The sequence below is a fragment of the Neopsephotus bourkii genome, unplaced genomic scaffold, assembly GCF_033783945.1.
Source record: "Neopsephotus bourkii isolate Nb327-2 ecotype Australia unplaced genomic scaffold, CSIRO-AGI_Nbou_v1 NB_234, whole genome shotgun sequence".
NCBI classification, from domain to species: Eukaryota; Metazoa; Chordata; class Aves; order Psittaciformes; family Psittacidae; genus Neopsephotus; species Neopsephotus bourkii.
Genome location: NW_026900744.1, coordinates 17,921,522 through 17,944,281, shown reverse-complemented (window position 1 = coordinate 17,944,281; position 22,760 = coordinate 17,921,522). Strand labels below are relative to the sequence as shown.

The window sequence follows — 22,760 nt, the reverse complement described above, 5'->3', positions numbered from 1 at the left end:
AGTATGGCTCAGAGGGGAAAATGAAAGATATAAAGGAATAAGGGTGTGACAAGGATGGCCCTGGCGCAGCCAGGGAGCTCAGGCTGGGTGGCCCTGTGCAGCTGCAGCCCTCCCGAGATGCTGCCAGGGAGCACCAGGAGGAGAAAGCTGATGAAAAGCTAATGGAGGGGGGAAGCTGCCATGCAGACACACTGTGCATGGGGCAGATAACAGCTCCCAAGACCACACTGCAACCCTGCTGCAGACTTTGTGGGAGTTTTTATTAATTCTGGCTTGGTTGAAGGAGAGCAAAGAAAGGGAGATGAAGCAATTAGAATCTCTCTCCTATCATTTCTTTGCTTTGCTGCTTGTAAAGGCACCTGATGGAGCAAAGCTTGCTGCAAACATATGGCAGTGCCCTCCACAGCACTGGCACTCTTGCTCTGCCATGCCAGTCCCACAGGGATTTTGGGCGAGCACTTAAGCAACCCAGAGATGCCCTCTGCACACCTCAGTGCAGGAAATTTAAGCTTTTTGGGGATCAAGGTGAAGTATTTGACTGAAGAATTAGGAAGCAGCACCAGGATGGAGACTGGCTCTCCTGGCTTTGGTTTTGATCTGTAGCCATGGGTTGCCTCTTAAAAAGCATAAACTGGGATTGCCCAAGGAGGCAGCTGGAGAACTGCCTTGCTGCCAGACACTGGTACCTGCACCTTGGGGGGTTTTACTGTGTGAAAGCAGTAGGAAGCAGGCAGCATGTGACAAACCCCTTCAGGATTGAAATAACACACCCAGTAGCCCTCGCTAGCAGGTTTGTCCTGCCCAGGCTGCTCACTGCACCTCTGGAGCCAGAACATCTGGGAGGTTTTGTAAATTAAAAGGAAACACAAGTTCTGCTGACGTAAACCACACACTTACGGTAGGCAGTAGACAGACACTAGGGGATGGAAGTTTCTACAAGCTTTGAGGCACTGGAAAGTTTTGGCAAGGTCAGTAAATAATTCTGGGGTTGAACTGGGGTAGCCCTGCTTCCCACAGAGACCCTTGCGAGGGTCTGATCCCACTGCTTGGCAGCCCACATCCCCTTACAACAGGCTATTTCCACTGTGCACAGACATCTGCACACTGCAAATAATCCATCACTTCCTGGCTGGGACCTGGACTGGCCAGAACTGATTTTACCACCCCACAACCCCATTGCAAACCAGTTGCAAATAGCAGCTGGTGGTGCCTGTCCCCCAAGAGGGATGTGCTAGGATGTGCTGCGCTGTGGTTAGGAGCAAGCATGCTGCAAGCTGCCGGGCTGAGAAAGAAGCACCTTGGGGAGTCTTTAAATGCAGCTCAATTACATTAGGTATACACCAGCCGAGGGGATAATTTACTGTCTCCAGACAGATGCTTTACTCCTTGCAACAAGATGAAAACAAGAAGGAGCGCAGCCTCATGCAGGCGCTGCCCATACCTGGGGACAATCTGGTCCCTGAGCATCTCTGACAGGTCAAGAACCTCTGCTGATAGCTCTAGCATTTCCTTGCAAAGCGTCAGCCCCGGGGGCTTTGCTGGCAAAGTGGGTTTCTACATGTGCCTGTCCTAGGAATAATCACATACAGCCCTACCTGTAGGAGTAAATTAGTATTTGCTCAGCTGCTACCTAAGGGTTGGGGTTGCTCCCTGCTGCTCTGGGGAGGGCGTTTTTTTCTGGCAGCATGGATGTCCAGTGCTCCCCCCCACTGGAAAACTGCTCTGGAGCTTGGCTGCTGGACCATTCAGCTGACTCACAGTTTAATTGCAAGTTTTGTGGTGCTGGCACCATCTCCTGGTCTAATTTTGCCCCCAGCCCATCACCAGAGCAAAACTCAGCCACCCTGAGGGACTAAAGCTTGCTCACCCTGGGAAGATGCTTCACTGGGAGCAGCGCAGCATTGCATTTCAAGGACCCACGGGAGCCAGCCCATCCACATTGGGATATCTCTCCATGACTGTACCTTCACAAAAATCCCAGCTTTCCAAGCTGATGTGGCTGGAGCCTGTTAAAGCTCCCGAGCACTGTCCCCTCCCTCATACCACACCTCCGACATCCCCCCTCCCCGTCTCTGCTCCAGGAGCTAGAGCCCAGATGGTGTGAACAGATTACGGCAGCCTCCGGGGCTATCCATCCTGGGCACTTTGGCAGGCCTGAACTCCCTCCAAATGACAAAAATAAATAAAATCTCTCCGCATTAAATGCTGGGAAGCCCATGAAAAGCTGTGTACACAATGAAAACAAATATATGCTTAAATAGCCTCTCTAAATAACAGCAAGTGAAAGGCTTGCTCTGTCCTGATTAACCTCAGTTGAGAAGACTGTCTGTATCAAATCATCACCGTCAGCTGATTAAAAACGAATTAAATCAAATGTAAAACAATTCCCAAAACATCCTCCTGCCTTTCCAATTCAGGGCCGAAATAAAAATAACAATAAACCTATAATGCTCAAAAGCAAATATAGCACTAAGTCACCGCAGCCTGAGGATTAAGCAAGTGATAGGATCCTGGGATGAATAAAATGGGATGGATAGGGTGGGGCGCGATATGGGAGCTTGGCCATTGTTACTCCAATGAGAGGTGACAGGAGCAGGTATAAGAGTCATAACGGATAAAGGGGATGCTGATATGAGTTAATTAAAATAACCCAAAAAACCCCACCTAGTCCTTAGCTTCTTGAACAGAGACCCCTTTTTAAAGGGCTGGCATCAGCTAAAGTGAGTTTTTAATATCTCTTTCATTTTTGTTTTACTTTTAGGAATCCCATCAGACCTCTGTGGTAAATATATCTGAGGGAAAGTGCAATGTCACAAATCTCAAGTGTCAGATTACTAAATCCACCCCAAGATTAATAAATCCACCCCAACGGGACTATGCTCCAGCAACTGAAAGCCAACATGAGATGCTCCCTTTCACACAGCAAAGCCCCATCCCAGTGCGTTTACAGAGAAAACATCCCCAGCAGCATCCCTTGTGAGCGCTGAGGAGGGGGAAACAGTGGACAAATCCTGCATTTGCTAGCCTGCACAGGCATCATCCTTCCCCATAGGAATAAGCTCCAGGAAAACCTCTGAGTAGTGGAAAGACCTTGAATATTCCTTCTCCTGGTACTAACTGCATAGCAATTGCTGGGTCCCTCCAGGACCCATAATCTGAGGTGCTCCAAGGTCATCCCCAAGAGGCATCCTAAGCTGGAGCAATGAAAGAGAAAAGTCCCCAAATTTTTGAGGTGTGGGGAGTGCACTCTCCACTGAAGCTGTGCTGGTGACACTGCTGCAATGTCCATGTGGTCTTCTGCATGAGCTGGCCAGAGAATTTCAGGTCTTGGGTTAGGGCTTCTGGCAAAATCCATGTTGCCAGCACTTCTTGGACACAGCCCCATCAAACGAGAGTCTAATTGCTAACTGTAATTACAAAGAAAAAGGAGTAAATCATCCAGATTATTTTATTTTTGGCCTTCACAGAGTGTCTTCAATATAATAAAGAAGAATAATTGACAACCAGAGGGGCCTACCATCCTGACACTTTAACGACAGTCTATTTTAAGACACCAGAAATGCAACTCAGTGGTTCTAGAAGTTGTAAAAACTGTTGTAAAAACTACTCTCTGTCCAAGAAGTTGTAAAAACTTGTTTCCAGTGATAAGGGGAGCATGACTGATGTAGAGTGCATTGGGGTGAGGGCATCCCTGCCAGGTCCAGTCCCTGGGAAAAGATGACCGTCCCCCATCCCCTTCAGCATCTGACCCCATGGGATGACCCCATTGGATGCACAGGGACCTGGTGGCTGCAGAGGAGAGCAAAGTATCACCAAGGCAGGTTTTTCTCCACCCCAGTCATGCCATAAAAGAAGCATCTAATTCCCTTCTGGCAGCAAGGAGAGCAAAGCTGGGCATGATGGGTCTGCAGCAGAGGAGGTTTGCTCTTCTGTGAGACGTATGGCCAGCAAAAATGCCTGTATGGATGAGCAGTATTTTCTGCTTTTTGCTCTGCCTCTCTCCAGCTTTCCAACAGCAGGACATCCCTGCATCTTCCCTGCAGCACTGGCGCCGAAAACCAGCAAAAAACACCAGTATGGGTGTTAATAAGAGCAGTGTGCATGCTATGAATGTATGCATATATATTTTGGAGCATCCTTTTGGGGTGCAAGGTGATGCATTTAATAGCACAGCCCTGTTGGAGGCTCATTAAGGGTCGAGGGAAGGCAGCATGGTGTTGGGTTATGGTGCCTGGCTGTTGATAGGAATTAGCACTGAGGTGCTACTTGCTTTGTTTTGAATAGCTCTTTCAACTTGAGTGGTAAAACTGATGTCTGAGCAGATAGTTGGGAAAATAGGAAACTTCTCTAAAGCAACTTGACACTTGGCGGAGGGATTGAATCGAGGTGAATCTTGAAGATGCTAGGTTTTGATTGTATTTATTTTGCTTACAGAGAAGCAGAACAACCTGGCTGGTGGGTACCACATCCACATCCCTCTGCCCCACACCCTCAGCTCTCCCTAACCCTCAACTCCCCAGTCCTGCTCTCACCTCACTGCTTATTTCTCCACCTTGCTTTTCTCTTCATTCTTCCATCTCCTGCATGTTTATCTAGCCCTCCAGCCACTAAGTCCTTGCTTAATTCACTCTCTCCTGCCCAGCCTCTACCTTGCACTCCTGGTTAGAGCTTTACCTATTTATATTCTTAACCTTTGCCTCTTTCCTCTGTCTCTTTAATCTGTGCATCAATCTTGTTTATGGCCTCCATCGTGCTGCTGATCTTGGATGCATTACTGCTGAGCTAATACAGCCCCGTCTCTATGCCCTCTCTCCTAAGCTGTTCCCAGCTATATCTCCTCCACACTACAAAGTGTGGTGGAAGAAGACCCTTCTGCACAGGAGCACAAGCCACAGGATCTCAGCATCCCACGGCAGGAATGCTTCCCCTCCCTGACACAATTTTTGCCCCGTTTTTGGGGTTAGGCTTTGCTATGCACACAGGCATCAAGAAACCTGCAGTTGGTGAACATGGGCAGGGGTACCCAACCTCCTGCATCCTTTTCCCATGGGATGGTTGGGACCCAGCTATGCCACAGAGGACAGCAGTTTGGAGGCAAAGCTCACATCTCAGTGAGGCTGCAGGACTGGTACCCAGGGAAGATTTCCCAGGCTTCAAGCCTGGAGGATCATCAGATGAACATCCTCAATACGTCACCCCATTGCTACACCTTAGTTGCTGCTCTGGCACGATGGCTCCATGCCTTTCCTCAACCTCCCCATTGCCGCTCCATCGCTGCATCCCATGAAGTTTCCTCACAGAGTCCAGCATGGCTCTGCCTGTCATTTTTCCGCCTCCTCTCCCTCCCCGATGGTGGGAATTTTCCTCTTGCTGATTCACGCCTCCGTCACATCATTTTTTTAGCACTGACGCTGGCCGTGCTCACCCCAGGGAAAGGCTAAAACCCCAAGCTGCTGCTTTGGGAACTGGCCATCTGCCAGCCCCATGCTGCCAACTCAGCCCAAACCCTGCACCTGTGCTGAGCAGACTCAAACCTCTCCCACCATTGGGATCAAACAAGGAAAATTTCAGGGTTCGTTTTCTCCCCATTGCCCTATAATTAACCCTGTGCTCCCAAACAATTCCCCATGCTGGGAACAGCACACCTCCAGCTTCTTAAAAAAGCCTTCCTGAGTATTAGAAACCCCCGTGGCTCTTCCTTCTGAGCCATTAAGGTGGCAATTAAAATGTCAAGGGGCTGGTCACAGCCCCACAGGTATCAACTACATCCCTAATGGGATGGAGCCATTTTCAGACCTAGAGAGGTTCTGGGGGAGGAAGAGCATCCAGGTCCCACCACAGGCACTTTGGGCAGGGGGATCAACATCCTCTTCCCTGTGATAGTCATTACTGGTGTTTTCTCCCCTCCCCTCTGTTTCCTCCTACCTCTCTCCACATCACATGGATCCATCCCCTGTGGAGGAATCTCTTGCCCAGTGGGACCAGCTGATGGGACTCACTGACGGGTCACTGCTGGTATGACCAAACAGGTGTTTCCAGTGGGCTTTGCCAATCATTTTCTATCCTTGAAGGCTGTCTTTTATTTTTCGCTATTACAGAGGCTCAAGACATATCCCATCCAAGCTGCCTCCTTCCTAAACCCCATTAATTTCAGCATCCCTACCAACCTTGCCCTTTGCTAGCAGTAATACTGCCTCCCACCAGGGGGGATATATAAAGGGACCATGCAAAACCTGCCTGCCTGGGAAGCAATTCCAAGTAATTCAAGCTCAGCTGCAGTGGCCCTTGTGATGGGCTCAGGAGTTCCACTGCCTGCTCAGCTCGGGCAGGGCCCTTGCAAGCATTCAGGATATGTTTCTAAATCCAGTACCACAGAGGAATGACTGCTGGGCACTTTGCTCCCTGCAGGATGGGTACCCTGAGCAGCCTGTGGGCAGGCTCCTGCTCCTGGTCAGGAAAAGCAGGATGTGGCACATCCCTGCCTTTCCCTGGGATGTTGGCACATTCGTGCAACCAAAACCCGTTCCCGGTGCCCATGCCTCAGTTTCCCTAAGCAGGATTGGGAATAAAGACAATGAGAAATCCCCTAAAGAGACTAAAAAATTAAATCCTTCACTTTGAGACTTTGCTTTCCCTTCACTACAGCAACCAGAGAAACCCCCTCCCGGCTGGGGGTGTCGGTGCACCTTGAGCACCCCTATAGGCAGGGAGCCCTCATGGGATGGAATGAGTTTGGAAGGTCTCAGTCACACCAGCGTGCTCTGCTGCTGCTCTCCTGCAGGCAAAAACTGCTTGTCCATCGCCCACACACTCAGTCTGGGGTGGGAAAAGACACTGAGCTGCTTAGAGCCAGCACAGCTCCCTGTGGCCATCCCAGGGGACACCTCCTCTTTTCCCGCATCATCTTGGCAACCCCAGAGGATAATTAGTGAGTAACGAGCCCCACAGTCACAAAGTCAGGTTGGCTGCTGTGCCACAAGGTACAAATTACAGGGGAATGGGGACTTTGGCATTCAGCTGCATTACCATCATTAGTGATAATCAAGAGGTGCCCCTAACCTGGACAAGGCTGCAGGGTGCACGGCAGCAGGCTGGGGAATGAGAATATAGTAATTATTGGGTAACTGTAAAGTAATGAGGGGAGATTAACGCCACTGGCCTGTGGTGCAGCTGGGTGGCACTTGCCCATTGTGGCTTGGAACTCCAGCATGGCCACCCTGGGGACCAGGTGGACTGCTCAGCCACATCCTTCCTGGCTAACAAGAAATTAAAGCTTTTCAGGATGTGAGCAAGAGCTATGGATTGGGACCAGCTCCCGGCTGACTGCATGTGGCAGTGGCATCACCACCCTGCCTCAAATCCCACTGAACATGGGCAAAGAGCATTTCAGTGGTGCTGGGCTGGGGCTTGCCCATGCAAGGGTCATCATCCATGGGCTGCTGAATGGGATCCTAAATTCAGCCCTCACCCAGCCAGGCTGCACAGGACTTGGACACAAGGAAGCCTGCCAGCAGCACACATACGTGTGGGATGCAGCGATGGCACACACATCTCCTCCTTCAGCTGTATTTAAAACCAAGATAATACCTTATTCTTCTCTGAGGCATGACCAGCTCCATCTCTGCTCTGCTTTACCAGCCTGGTGCAGAGGAGAACTGGTTCACTCCCAGCTGAGAGGCACACACCTTCCTCAGTTCCCAAGTGATGCTCATCAGGATGCTTATCCTCCTGCTTGTGCATAGCCCATGTGCACAATGCCCTGGTGGCAATAGAAACCCGTTTTTCCTGGCTGGATCTTGCTCTGCCATCAGCTTCACAGGATCCCATATGAGAATTTCTTCCCTGGTTCTGCTGGGACCCAAAGAGGGTGTGCAAGGGCAGGACCAAATGACAGCACTACTCCTACCCGGGAGCTGAAATATGTACTGAGGCCAAAATACAGAGGAGTGAGAGTTCACCTGGTACTTAATGGGTATTTTTAAAACCCAAGCCCTTGCTATTTATGGTCATTAAATGTTCCCCTGTTCATTCTGCAAAGGGTAAGCACATTAACCTGCTGGCCTGGCTGCCCTCTGCTAACCACATCCTCATCACACAAATCCCCCTGACATTTGAAACTGCTCTTTTTTCCAAACCCACTGCCTGCTCTCACTTCCCAACCCAATATTTCAGGCTTGGGTTGCTTCTTGTCTTTCCTGAGGATCTCAAAACATAAACTGTGAGAAGGAAAAAGAAAAGACCCATTACCAAAGCATCAGGCATAAGCATGTCTCCATCATGAAGAGATTAATTTGTTCTCCAATTAATACCCTAAAACTGCAGGGAGAAGCCCTCCCTTGGGCACGCGGGTAGAGCATCACCCCTGCCAGGGCTCAGCCACTGCTTATTCTGCCATCGCCACCTCTCCTGCCAGCTCCCATTTCCATGGAAACCTGCCTTCCTCCCTCCTTTCCCTGCCTGCACTCCCGCTAATTTAAGGAAACCAGTTGTTTTCTGCTCCCCAAGGAGTTGCCTGGACAGGCTGGGGACATCCCACCGGGGCACGCAGTGGTGCATCCCTGCCCGCCAGTATCTGGCAGCCCTGCCCATCACTAACAGGGTCTGTGCAAATCCTGGGGTGGGTGCATGCCCCTGTTTCTGCTCTCTGGCAGTTTGGGCAGTAAGGGCACAATCCCTCCTTATCTCTGCCTCTTTCAGCTCCTCCCTCCTGGTCCTTTCTGCCGCTCTCTCTCCTCTCCCAACCCTCCTTATCTCTCCTCCCCCTGTCCCTCTTGCCAGCTTCGTTTACATCAGTAAAGCACTTGTCCAGGTCAACACGTTTTCCTGATAAATGCATTTCCATTGATTGCTGGAAAGAAAAATCCCCCGGAGCAGGAGATTCGTTGCTCTGGGTATTGATAACACCTCCAAATCCCTCTTGTCACCCAGTCCGGCCCTCCATCTTGGTGAAAAGTACCCATTTTGGGACCCCCTTTGAGGGGAGGCAGAAGGGATTCCCTCCTGCAGGTACAGGATGTAAGATGTGACATGTGAAGCAGACATATAAGGCACCTATAAATCTACCTGGGAGACTGAGGGCAAGACCCAAAGCACTGACTCTTCCATGCTACACCCATGGGTGAAAAACCACGTCCAGCTGCTTCCCCAGGCAAACACCTCAGTGCATCAGCACCTGCACCCATGTCCATGCTGGCAGCCCATTGCATCCTGTTTCTCCTCCCTGGGCCTGCCCAAGTATTCCCATTTCATGCTGGAAAGCAGGGATGCTCAGGCACTGCCAGAGCTTCTCCACTGAGCCCTGCAGATGGGGGTGGCAGGTGAAGTGTCACTATGCAATGGCTCGAGTCCCGCAGGCTGTTAATGCATCTGGGATGGGGAAACTCATGTGTCACTATAGCGAGTGATTAAGCTGTAAAGTCACAATCAATAAAGAGAAATTTAAATGCATTAAGCTTTCTGCTTCTGCCACAGATAAGATGCTCCCCATTGGGGTCACCCCTCCTGGACCACATCAGCTGCACAGGACCTTGTGGGTGAGATGTGTGGCTGTGGGTTCCTACCAAGACTCTGCAGGTACCTGTAAGGTTCACTCAGGAGGCTTTTTTTAGACTAAAAATGCTGAATGACATATAATCTACTGTGCAAAATGATGTTTCGCTCACCCACTTGGCCAGTGGTTCACCTCCTTTAGAGCAGAGCATGCACAGGGCAATGCTGGGAAGCATCACAGTCCAGTAAGCTTCATCATTTGGTGCAGGGAGAAAACAAATTCAATTATAATAACAAATAATTAATGATAAATGATTAAAAAATACATTAAAATTACAAATAATAAGTTGGGCTGGGAAGAAAGCAACCCAAGGGCTCCATAAGGCTGCTATAAGCTACTAGAGCCCTGACCCAAGGGAGCCAGAAAAGCTCTCTGTGGCAGAGCATAAGGAGCTGTAATGAATTCTGAGTTTCCACCAGGCTTTAATAAAGTCCTTCTGCAGAGACCATTAAGAAAAGTAAGATGAGAGATGAAAGTTTGTTACAGATCAGAAATGGTCTAGAAGACTGAGGAAAAAAAGAGCTGAGCAGTGGTGAAGGACAGAGAGCCTTGGACATTTTCTATGGGGCACATGCACCAGGGAGGGGGCTGGATGAGCTGGACTGCATGGGGGGCTGCAGGAAGATGCGCCCTACCTATCCTCAGGATGGGTTTTAAAGCAGAAGCTAAACCTCATTCAGCCCTGGTGTGGGTGTTCATTCAAAACGAAAGCTGCCTTTTTCCTGCTTAAAGATGCTGATGCCACCTCCCTCAGCATCCATCCTGCACATTAACAACACAGCCCCCCCACCAAAAGGCTGGGTCTACCCTGGCTCAGCCTAATTAATGCTGCCAGACACTCCACTGCTAGGCAAAGCCCAGGTACCACAGCTCCATCACGGATTTTCACCCAGCTCCATCCTGATTTTCAACTCACATTGTCTCTGGGGATGTTTTTGAGGTGCCGTGGGGATGGCCCTGCCTCCCCTCAGGTCACCAACTTTGGGTCCACCCCTTGCTGAGAGGGCAAGGATTACCTTTCCCAACGGCAAAAGAAGCCATACAGGTATCCAGGAACTGAGGGGGGGTGCACCCCCAAGGGCTCCCCAGTCCCACCTGGCTTCAGGACTGTGAGCTGCTGGTCTGAGGGCTGCAAACCCCCAGTGCCTCCGAAGCCCTGCCCTGCTGGGATGGAATTTTTTAATTGGATTGTGACAAACATTTAATGCCTAATAGAGCTCACACCGGCACAGTTAATTAAGAAGGTGACTAATCCAATTCACTCGTGGGAGCACAGGAAGAGAGGGAGGGAGTGGGAGGGAGGGAGCCTGCATGCGTGGCTCCCTCGGTGGGAAGGGAGCAGGGGATGGGGAAAAAATCAGCTCAAGCTCAGCAGCTATCGCCCTTCATTTCATTTTGTGTGTGCGCATTAATGATGAAGAAGGACTTCTCTCCACTGTTTCCCCTTCCCCTTGCAAGCACCAGAACCAATGGGTAAAAGCTGAGCTGTCTCAGGCTCCGTGTGAGCATCAGTGGGGTACGTGCCCTGAGCAAAGGTAGAAATTCATGGCAGGTCAGATGCTGGCAGCTGAAGGTGCTTGGGGCTTGGCTGTAGAGATGCCCATAGCCCATAGCCCAGATCTTGCTCTGGTTTTCCAGCTCTGGATGTGATGCCGAGACCCAGACCCTGCAGTGCATCCCCTCTCCACACAGGACCCTGCTGTGGGGGCCGGTCCCAGGCACGTAGGGCTGGCAGAGCCAGCTGTGGCAACATCTGTATGCCACTCACTGCCTGTCCCCCCGGAGTTGATAAATAAAACAAGTGGAGTTATTTTGGCCCTGGGGACAGGGCTGTCTCCCAGAGCACAGAGCTGCTCTTTCTCTATCTCTCTGTGGCGCCAGAGTTCATTGTTATTCCCCAGTGGAGAACAGGACGTGGTTTGATCTGAGGTCCCCATCTGCGGCGGGCAGTCGGAGAGAGACTCTCTTCATATTCGCGCCTAACAGCATCAATAGCGCCTTTAAATGAAGCCCCAGGGGGAAACAAAGGGCCAGAGCTGGGAAGAGCGTGGGGGTGAAGCCAGAGAGGGATGGGGGGGTGCTGGGACAGGGACACAGCCAGGGGAGGAGGGGGGAGCAGGACGATCTGGAGCGGAAGACAAGAAGGGAAATCAGAAATCCAATAGCTCCGTATAAACCATGTTTCCTATCAAAAACAGGGCAGCCGGAGGACCTTGAGATGCAGTCAGTAGTGCCACAAGTGCTGGGTACCAGGGATGCTGGTAACATCACCCGCCTCGGGCTCATCAGTTGCCCAGTGCCACCCGCCCAGCAGGGAAGTGCCCTGCATGTTAATCAGTGTCCTGCTGCAATTAGTCTTCATTATGCAAGGCTAGCAAAAGGAGAAGCTGCTTTAGCAAAATGACAAGTGGATGGGTTAAAACTCGGTAGGGAAAAAAAGCAACCCAAAGGAGAACCAACCTCTGCCCAGGGATGCTGCCAGGCTGGGGCCACTGGCACCACTGAAAGCACCTGCTGGGACCCTGGGGTGCACAGGGTGATGGGTGCACGTCAGCCAGACATGGTGACTATAGCATCCCATAGTTAATGAGGAATTGCATGAAAGATTTATCCCTCCTGTGGCCAGGAGTGAAGAGCCCCCCAGGGACCTCCTGCATCATCCCTCTTTCAGGAAATAATTACTTAAGCTAAAATTATTTACTAAATGAGGCAATTCTCGGTGTGCTATCTCAGAGCCATTTGCACGGTTTACTTTGTTACTAGTGCTACATAATAAATTAACTCTGTAATTAAAGACAAGTTTAATGTTGATGCTTTGCAGGGGGGGTGGTGTTTTAAGTCTCCATGCAAGTACAAGCATCCCTTCTCAAAACACACACGTCTCATGTGAGGAGGGACCAAACCCTGTGCTGAGGCCATGCGCAGAGACAGGCAGGACCAGGCAGGGCCAGGCGGGGCACTGATCCCTCATGACACACATCAGGTCCTGTTAGTGCCAGTGTGTCCCTTCAGGGAGCCCCTCGCTCCCCCCAAGCAACAAGGACCAGATCGAACCAAATCAATCTGTGTTTTAATTACCATCCATGCTCTTGCCTCAGGGATGCTGAGCTCGGCTGCCAGCAGCTGAAATCGCCTCTGGTGGAGCTCCCTGCTTGTTCCCCCTGTTATTTAACAGGGACATGGATATGCTCCACCAACAGGCCTATTCCCAGCTGTGGTGCTTGGCAAGGTGAGGCTGCAAAACTGCTCGTGGATTAGAGGACTCACCCACCAAAAAACCAAGGCAAATTAAAGTGCACTTTAGTAATACACGTTTTCAGCTATTTCTGCTGACTAACATGATTTCAGCCGAAATGAAAGAAGCCATCAGGGAAACGGTGTGAGAGCTTCACCAGGAAACACCTCCCCTGGAGATTACAGAATTACAGAATGGTTTGGGTTGGAAGGGACCTTAAAAATCATCTTAGATGATGCTCTAGGACCCAGTGGTGGCACTCGATCCCCAAGGGCAAGGACCATGCGGGGCTGTGTGACCCAGGGCATGCTCTGTTCCTCCTGCTTGCTCACCCATCCTGCACCCACCACCCTGCTCCATTACGGGGCAGGCAGGGCTCAGGGGTCACCTCCCCTGATAGCGATGAGCTCGGAAAGCCAAAGCCCAGCCTTTGCCGGTGCCTTTGCTGGGGTGCAGGCAGCCATCCGCGGGTGCTGCCTCCCACCGCGGGCAGCGCGGCAGGGTCCGAACACATCAGTATCGACTTGGCAATCAATGTTCAAATCCCAGGCAGCCGGGCCAGGGAAGAGTAATTACGGCAGCCAGGCGTGTGCTCCAGCTAATGCAGGCGGAGCAGCACTCCCCGGGGACATTGCCTCGCATCCCGTGATGGAAAGGGTCTGAAACAGAAAGCCGTGCTGGGAGGGCAGAGTTAAGGCAGTTTTCCTTCCTCCGGGGAGGATATTTGCACATCAGAGGGAGAGCTAGCACCCACTGGAGCATCTCTGCTCCCCAGGCACCTCTCCAGCCCCATCCACAGCCTCCAGCCCTCCAAGAACTTAAGCAAGTTCTTCTCCCCAAATGAGTGAGAGGATGAGGAGGGAGCTGCCCCGCGGATGAAGGACAGAAAGGTGACATTTCTCGATTCCATGATGCCCCTTGTGAGCAGAGGGGAAGGACAGAGACAACCCCTTGCCTCTGCCAGACCCCTCTCCTGGAGGACAGCCATTACCAAAGGATATTTCTACACCTGTAGTAGCTACATGCACTTCATTTTCCCAAAGCATGAGAGATTTTGAGATCACCTCCAACAGCAAAAGGAGATGTGGCTGGGCTAAGGGAAGCGAGGTGTTAGCAACATCTCACACCCAACCAGATGCCAATTAAACACCCCTGAATGATTCTTTTACCAATGACCCACATGACCACATGCTAGCAGGAGGCTTCAGATCTCATCTTCCCATGGTGGCTTATTGTAGTGGGCGAGCGCTGGGGCTCTGCCTATCCTGGGGAAAGACTTGGGAGCAGAAACGCCTGCCAAAAGTCCATATTCTGCAAAAAAAGCCAAGAGCAGGGCAGGGAGGTGGTAGCTGGGATGAGTCCCAGCTTCTCCTGGGTCAAGCTGCCCCGAAACCCAATAGCTTAGACAAAAAATGTTTGGATTAAGATTTCTGTTTGCCAGACTGAGACCTCAGAGAGCCCATGCCACTTCTGCTGTCCTTTTGATGAGTTTTTTAAGGGGATCTGGACTCTTTTCTATCCCCAGCCACCCCAGGGAGTATGGGGGAGTATTTAGTGTCCCTGGGATTTCCATCCCACTGGCAAGTCTGTCAGCAACCAGCCATGGGGTATCAATACCCATATCCATGAGGGTGCCCAGCAAGGGCAGGAGGAGAGGGGAGATGTGACATCCTGCAGCCCTGACACCTCACCCACCCCATGTTTTCCCAGCCTCTGCCAACTCGGATGCTGACGTGCTGCCAGGATGAGCTCACCATGCCAGCTTATTAAAAGCATTGTGTTTTACTGAAGGCGGCTTGTTGAAGCTGGGAGACACAGGGAAGGCAGCTGCCAGCTTCACTGCCTGCACCTTTCCAGTGCTGCTGCCCTGCGAATGCTTTAATGGGGAGAAATGTGCCGGTTTATGGAAATACAAGGCTTTGACATTGCAAAGCATCAAGGAAAATAAAAGGGGGGGAAAAAAGAGCCAATTACCTGGGGCTCATCAAGGAGCTGCTGGGAGAGATTGCGATGGGTAATTATAAAGTGAAAATAAAATCAAGCTGCAAGGTGAGAATGACAAGCTGGGAGGACTGGAAAGGCACAGGAGGAGAGGGGTGCCCAGCACCCCGCAGCAGCCTGTGGCCAGGAGTTTTGGTGCTGAGATTTTAGCCAGGAAGTATGCTCCTCTGAATATCAATTTGATCGGAAAACCTCCCTACCAAAGAGGTCTGGAGGCCAGGAGGAGGGTGGGGATGGTGATGTCTCAACAGGCAGCACTGAGCCAGCTGCCAGCTCCAGTTGCCTCTCCCTGGGCTGGATCAGTCCAACTACTCCAAACTCGGGCTATTTCATGGAATACCATCATCAACTAATTAGTGCAGCGATGCTGCTGCCCCAGTGGGAAGAAGCTCACTTACCTGCCCTCCAGCCCTCTCCTTCAGACAGGGAATAGCAAGAAGGGTTGGGGGGGAGAGAGGCCCTTTCCATCCCCATGAAACCTCATTGAAGCAGCTTCCTTTGAGGACTGTGGGAGCAGAGGCAGCTGATGGGGACAAGCTCTAACTAAAGGTCAGCTGGAATACTGCTGGGCACCCCAGGATTCATTTCAGCACATCGATAAGGAATGCTTGACCTATCTTGCGAGACATGTGAGAGAGTGCTGGGAGGAAAAATCCTTCCAGATCAAGGGATGGATAAAAGGCATCTGCCAAACCTGTCCTATATTTTCTATTTTACTTTCAAATTTCCTATGCCTATCCCTTATTTCCTTATTTTATTTCTTGCACAACAAGGGTGACATTGGCTAAAGCAGTGTTGTGGGTTAGGGGAGACCGCGAAGCAATCACACTGTCTAACATACCCCATAGAGACCTTAAGATTCAAGTGCTAAAATGCCATCAAATTTAGCAGCCACGTCCCAGTAATTCCAGCCAGCAAACTGGGCATGTTTCCTACAGTTCCTAAGCAAACAGTTCCCTACTGTTCCTACAGCAAACGGTTGCCAGGAACTGGGATGACCCAAGAGGTGCCAGGTTTTGCCCTCACTGGGATTTTACCCTGGCCTGGCTGTAGGATGCTGCTCCGCTGGCTGGGACCACTCTATGGGTAGAAACAGCATCTGACAACATTGACTTTATTTCTCATTACAAGTGCAATTAAAAGGAGAGACTATTACAAGTGACGGCCCCATCGTGTCCCTGTCCCTTGACTGTCGCATGTTGCCTTTATCTTTTCTGCCTGGGCAGTTCCATCAATGGATCAACTTCCTCCCCTGCCTAATTTATGGCTCCTTTATGTTTGTTTAGATAATATGGTTAAACAGCTACTTTACACTCTGCATGCTTGTACTCACTAATCAGCATTTTTCTCGGTGTTTATTGCATTTGTTATGCACTCTGGCAAGATGCACAGGAACAGGGAGAGAGCTGGGAGCCCTATAGACACTGCACTGGGGGCAGGAGCTGCAGACCCAGTCCAGCCCAGCAGCTGGGTGCCTGTCGTATCCCCCTCAGCCCTGAGCTGCGGATGAAGCTGTTGGCAGCCAGAGCTACAGCTGTGTCAGGGAAGGGCTCCCCTAGGATTTATGTCTGCATCCTAACACAGTCCTTGAGCTGCTTTAGGGTGGACTGGGGACTGTGGAGCATCACTGTCAGGGGAACAGAGAGAGATCAGTGTGTATCCCCACGCTGCTGCCCTACAGTAACAAACCACCCCACAGCCTTCTGACCTCACCTTGCTGATGCTCAAAGCCACTTGCTGAATCCTTCTGTGCTCGTTTGGGGTGCTGGGCAAGGCAGGGAGTTATCCAGGAGGGTGACTTGAGGCACCCTGTGCCCCATGAGTAGCCCTGTGGTCATGGGGATCTCAACCCATCCCTGCCCACAGAACCACCTCTCCTTGCCAGAACCACCTCACCTCTCTCAAAGGAAACCCCAAACTCAGCCCAAACCAGGCCTTCTCTTCAGCCTTATTTCATGAGGATTTTCAAACATCATTCCCCCCCCCCCCCCGGCATGATCATGATGTGCCCTGGCAACCAGCATTGTAATCTTCCAGTCTGGGCAGTGAATCCATACCACCCTGGGGTGCAGTTCTGCCCTGTGGCAGCAGTACAAGTCCCAGCCCTCAAGGAGTCACCACCTCTTGCTACTCTGCAGCACCTCTACCCCTGCCTGTCCGGCATCCTGTCCTGGGGGTTCACACCCCCTTGCTGTGGGCACGGCTCATGCTCCACCAAAGATGCAGGCAAACCCGCCTCTGCCTTCCTGCCTGCTCCCCATGCTGCTGTTTCCCTGCCTGCAGACACATGTCCTACAGGGCTGCTCTGCAGGGGCAGGCACAGGGATGCAGCCGGCAGAAAGGAACCTCCAAATCTGGCCCTTCCTTAAGACTCAATGCCACTACAGGATGGAATATCTAGTCTCAGCTGGAACAGGAGCTTACAGCGCGAGGCTCTCCCCATTTCCAGCCGGAGGGCAGGATACAGGGATGTTTCTTCCCCCCAGGCTCCATAGCGCCTTGACGAAACCCTTTCCTCCCCAGAAAGCGTCCCCATCATGGGCTCAGCCTCCTCCTGCTCTCGGGACAGATGGATTCTGCCAGAAGCCCTAACAGGTAACTGTTACAGAAGCGCTCCTAATTAAAGTGTGCCTCGGAAATACCCTCGCCGCCCCTTTCCCCAGAAGCTCGGCCACCCCTTCCTCCGCTCAGCGGTCACCTCGCCAAAGGAGCGCTCCGCTCGGCTTTAAAAGTCGCAGCTCAGCGCAGGCTCAGGGAGCATCTTTCAGCCCAAAGCTGTCAGATGACCCCTTCCAGGGCTCAGCTCTCCTAGTGAAAGGCACCGTCGCTGCCCGCAAGGTGCTCCTGAGCGGGCAGGAGAGCAGGAAATAATCACATTCAAACTTTGGTGAATTAAAGCAGAAAGCGGGGGTTAAGGAGCTGGGTGGTCTTCGTGTCCGTCAGCAGCATCTGCGGGCAGACGGCAGCCGTGTGAGGGAAGGAACGGCTGCGCAGGGTTGTTTCCACCCCGCCTGGAGTTGGGGATGCTGCTTCCCCCGCGGCTGCCGGCACGGCCCTGCGGGGAATGGGGCCCGCAGCAGAGGGGAGCCACGGGCTGCAGGAAGGTGGAAGCGGGCTAAGGAGGAGAGCTGAAGCGTGGGCTTGGTAAGGAGAGGGTGTGAATGACCCCCCCAAGCACTGCCTGCGAGTATGCAGCAAGAAACAGTCTCCTCTCTCCGTGTGACGCAGGTGCTAAGAGCCAAATTTCTTTAACCTCATTCCAGCAACAAAAGGAACTTGCAGAAAGTGCAGGCAGCCTTCGGCCCCCCGTAAAAAGGAAAGCAAGCCCCCCCCCCCCCTCCCCTGCACAGCCCCCCGTGGCCGGGCCGGCGGACGCTGCACCGCGGCTGGGGACCCGCGGGAACCTTCCCACCGCCGCTTCTCTCCGCGCCCAACTCCGCGCCTCAAGGGTGGAGACGGGGACGCGCACACACACACAGCACACACAGAGAGCACACACACACACACACACACACACGGAGCACACGGAGCACAGGGGCCGGGGCGCGGCTGCCCGCCGGGCTGGGATGCGCGGAGCAGCGCGGATGAGCGGGGCGCGGATGCCGAAGCGCCAGGAAGCGGAGCGCGGAGCCGGAACGCGAGGCGCGGAGCTGTCCGCGGTGCTGAGGACACTCACCGGGCCGGGCCGGGCCGGCGCCTCCTGCCGCCGCCGCCGGGAAGAAAGTGGGGCGGCCCCGCTCCGGCGGGTCCCCTCGCTCGGCCTGGCGCCCTGCCTGGCGCCGGCAGCCCCGCTGGCTGCTGCGGAGAGAGCAGCGACCCCGGGACTGCCTCGCTGCCGCTCGCTCCCCTGCTTAAATTTCAGCAGCTTCTTTTTTTTTTGCCTTGCTTCCCCCCTGCTCTCCCCCTGCTCCCTCCGCTCCCCGCGCCGCGCTCTCCCAGCAGCAGCCACCTAGCGGGCAGAGCAGGGAGGGAAATCCCACCCGCAGACCCACGCGGCCCCGCCGCATCGCCTCCCGCCGCCCCCCGGCCGCCCCCGACACTGCCACGGCCACGGCCGCGCACGTCCCGCGCCTGAGGCCGCTCCCGAAGGAGCGAAGCGACTGGAAAAGAAGGGGAAGGGGAGGGATGGGGCCACGCGACAAAATGGGATGCAAAAAAAGTGAGAGCCAACTGAGTTCGGCCTCATCCTCGTTGGGCTCTGAATGCGAAGCAGCACGGCTACAGAAGTGGTCAGAGGGATGAACCACCTCTGCTGTGAGGAAAGGCCGAGAGAGCTGCAGTTGTTCAGCCTGGGAAAGAGAAGGCGCAGGGCAGTCCTTACTGTGTCCTTTCAGTACTCAAAGCGGGCTCATAAGAAAGATGGGGAAACAGTGTCTGAAGTTGTATGCAGAATTAGACTGAATTACTCTTTTCAACTCAAGAAGCTATATACAAGCAATAGACTCAAATAACTGATGAGGCACTCCTGGCTTTCTCTATCCAGGATCTTTGTGATGGGCAAAAGGACCTGACTAGGTCCTGCCCTGGATGCTGAAATCATGGCAGCTGAAGAAGAGGAGGTCACTGCTGTCCTTTGCCTTCCAGCCATGATGACAAGCTTACAAGTCAAAGTCAAGAACAACATCCCTGAAAGTCATGTTTTGACCGTGACCGTGACCATGCATGAAGCAGAGGTTTCTTGCCCAGCTCCCTCAGGGCAGGGTGGCTGGGTGTGAAACTGCAAGCTTTAATTCCTGTGGTAGTGAAGGTGCAAGAAAAAAAGCAGGGTCAAGCAGGCTCCAAAGCTGTCACCACACACCTAAGGGGATACTTAATGAAACCTGCAGTGAAACTGAGAAGCAACACACGAAATCTTTCATTCTTAACATACTTCAGAGCAAAATACAGCTCTAAAATGGGAAGCTCCCTTGTTCTGTAGCCAACACAAGAAGTTATCCAAGGGACATCTATGGAGGGGAGAAAGGATTGGCTTGCGCGAGGTATGGATGGTCTGAAGGGGTCCCTGGGGGCCACTCAGGAAAAACTAAAGATCTTGATTTAGAAGCAGTCTTTGTGGAGATCATTTCAAATCCCTTTCCCCCTCAGTTTTTTGTTTCCAGTTCTTTGGGGCTCTGGGCCATAATCACCCACATAGCCCAGGTACCCTCACTCTTCCTGAGCCTGCCTTGCTGATGCCAGTGTGAATTAAGCCTCAGTTGGATACTCCAGGGGGTTTCCATCCCTGCAATAACACACCCAGTTAGGGAAAAACAGCCTTCAGTGAACAAGACTTTCTGGAATGGCCTGAAACCCCCAGGATCCCTTCCCTGTGTAGTCCTGTGGGAGGCTCAGCAGTGAGCTGAATCTTTCTAGCCCTCCCTGTCCCAGCACTGCCTTCCAAAGCTCATGGACAGAACACAGCCGATGCCCACCTGTATCCCCAAGCTTTGAGCATCCCCACTATCCCCCCTGCATGTGCAGGGCAATGGGAATTCTGTCTTTGCAGAAGTTTACAAAATATCATTTGTTCCTTCTTCCACCAAGACAGACTGTTGAGAAGCTCTTATGCAGAGCTACATGCACAAAGCAAAACTGCCTCTTGGCAGCACTGATCCTTACATGCATGCAAAGGAATGAGTTGGGGCTCCCAATCTGAATTACCAAAAAATTAAACATATGCCTCCATTCATCCAGGCAAGGAATTAGATGTCGATCCATCCTGATTCCATCTATTTCAATTACAGTCAAAGGCAGGTGCTGCCTTCCCCACACAGAGACCCTGGGAAAGCTGAATGGCCCTGGAGAGATCTCCAGCCTACACAGTTCTTCCTGGGCAAGGAAGCACTCTGGGCACTGCATCCCCAGTGAGCTCCATAGCGGGGGTGCTCAGAGCCTTGGGTGGATGCTTGGGGCTCTTGGGGATGCTCAGGGCCATGGGGGGCTGAAAGTACCCTGAGTCACTTCTGCAGAAACCTGCAGCGCACACAGGGGCTGCAGGTCCATGAGTAATAAGAGGGAGCATACTATAAACTGGAGCAATATTAAAGAGATTTGACTGTAATTACAAAAGCAATAAACCCAAATCTTTACATCCGATCAAAGCCTCAAAATTATCTGCTATCATGTAATGGCTGAATGAAGGCGAGCACTGGCAGGGGCGTGGGGAACAGTTGCAGAGTCAGAAAACAGCCCTGCAAAAAACCCCTGAGCTTTGCTGCAAGGCAGCCCAGTAGCACCAAAGCTTCAATCCTCCTGGTAATGGGCAGGGAAAGCCTGTCCCCAGCTTGCTGCAAAGAGCTCCCTAGCACAGGGTTCGTGTTTCTGAAGGAGAGAAGAAATACCTTGAGATGCTCCTGTGGTGGGAATCACCAGCAAGCCCAGGCGGGAGATGCTCTGGTAGCTACAACTCATGAGGGTGTCTTCATCTTTGAACTTGATGGTGAGCAGTAAATGGTCTTGCTGTGAAGCCAGGGGAAGTTTGGCTTTTTCATGACAAAAGTTTGTCTAATGCGTCATATGCAAATAATAAATACTAGTAGGATAGTATGGCCCTGCTGTGAGTTCAGCTACTGCAGCAGGAGGGTCAAGCTGACACGGCTGTAGATGCAGCTCTCAGTAGGAGAGGACCTTTGAGGAAACATCCAATAAACCCAGGGGCACATGAGAAACCAAATGGATTTTTTTGATTTCCCATTTTAAGGAAGGACACAGCTTTGATGCTGAGAGCACTGAGACTTGTCTCGAGTTGTGAGAGGCACTAAGGACAGGCCAACTCTTGGCTCTAAGGGTTAGTCGTGTCCATCTTTCTCCATTACCAGCCCCTCCTCAAGCATTCCTGGAAGGGCCTCAGAACACAGTTGCCCATGGGGCAGCACTGAAGTCAGTCACTGATGCTGGGGAAGCAGCTGCAAAGTCATGCCCCATCCTTGGGTTGCTGTGGAGCAGCGGTTAGGTAACATGAATTCTGACTCACATGAAGCCCTGCATAACCCAGGATTGGAGTCGAGTGAGACAGCATTAAACTCTGACTCAGCTGAGCCGAGGAGGCCTGGAGTCGAAGAAATGTAAGCAGAACGTTGAAACAGGAGCTTGCTGGCCACAAGGAATGCACCGCTTATCGCAAGGCATGCACCCTGCTGTTGCAGAGATATGTGTGTAAAACTTAGCTTAGCCAATAGCAGTGTATAGACAGGCATGTGGACAGGTGTATGTAGCTAATGAAAGATGTACTGCTGTCGTGTGAACTATCACCAATGGTATAAATTAGGTGAGCTTGTGCAATAAACGAAACAAGAAGCGTAACTCATATTGAGATTGTCTTCTTGATTCAGGTCGCTCCTCCCCAGAATCATCTGCATGCCAGTGCGTTCAACAGCCCATAAAGACAGTAAAACACCTTGGATGGAGGTGTTGCTACTATGGAAAAAGCTATACCCCTTATTTCATCCTGATCTACAGATGGATGAGCCACTTGGCTGCTGACACATCCCCAGTTACTGCTCTGAGATGACCAGTGCCTGGACCCATGGGCTGGCAGGTCTATGGGCAGCACATTGCCCCAGTGGCAGGGAGCTTTGCCACTGTGCTGTCACCCCACAGCCTCAAAACATACTGCAAACTTGGGAAGCAGCTCATGGCACCTGTGGTTACTGGGATAGGTGCACCAGTCTGCCTGGAGGGCAGGCTGCAGGCAGCAGCAGGGGATTTGGGCAGGCAAAGCGCGATGAGTAGCCAGGGACCAAGAGCTGGCACTGGGTTGAGCATCTCCTCCTCTGGCCAAACACAGCAGAACCTCCTTGGTGTGCCAAGATTCTTCCATGCAAAGCAAGCTGGAAATCTCTGCCTACTCCCAAGGCCAATGCAGGGTGCCAAAAAAGAGGGTTTATTTAAGCCCAGATCCTCTTATCCTGGCAAAGCATGACAGCTCCTGCTTGCAAAACACACTGGGTGCAGTGGGTCACTGCATTAACTTTTGTTCTCCTCCTCTGTGTCCCT

The 22,760-nt window shown here is 52.1% G+C and overlaps 1 protein-coding gene across 1 annotated transcript in view; it reads right to left on the bottom strand.

Moving 5' to 3' along the window:
- TNR (tenascin R) overlaps positions 1-18,685 on the bottom strand; it is a 74,913-nt gene extending 56,228 nt beyond the window's left edge. The window contains exon 1 of the mRNA XM_061345634.1: positions 18,463-18,685. The gene's annotated coding sequence lies outside the window, so the exon portion shown is untranslated. The remainder of the gene's footprint in view (positions 1-18,462) is intronic.
- Between the last annotated feature and the right edge of the window lie 4,075 nt (positions 18,686-22,760).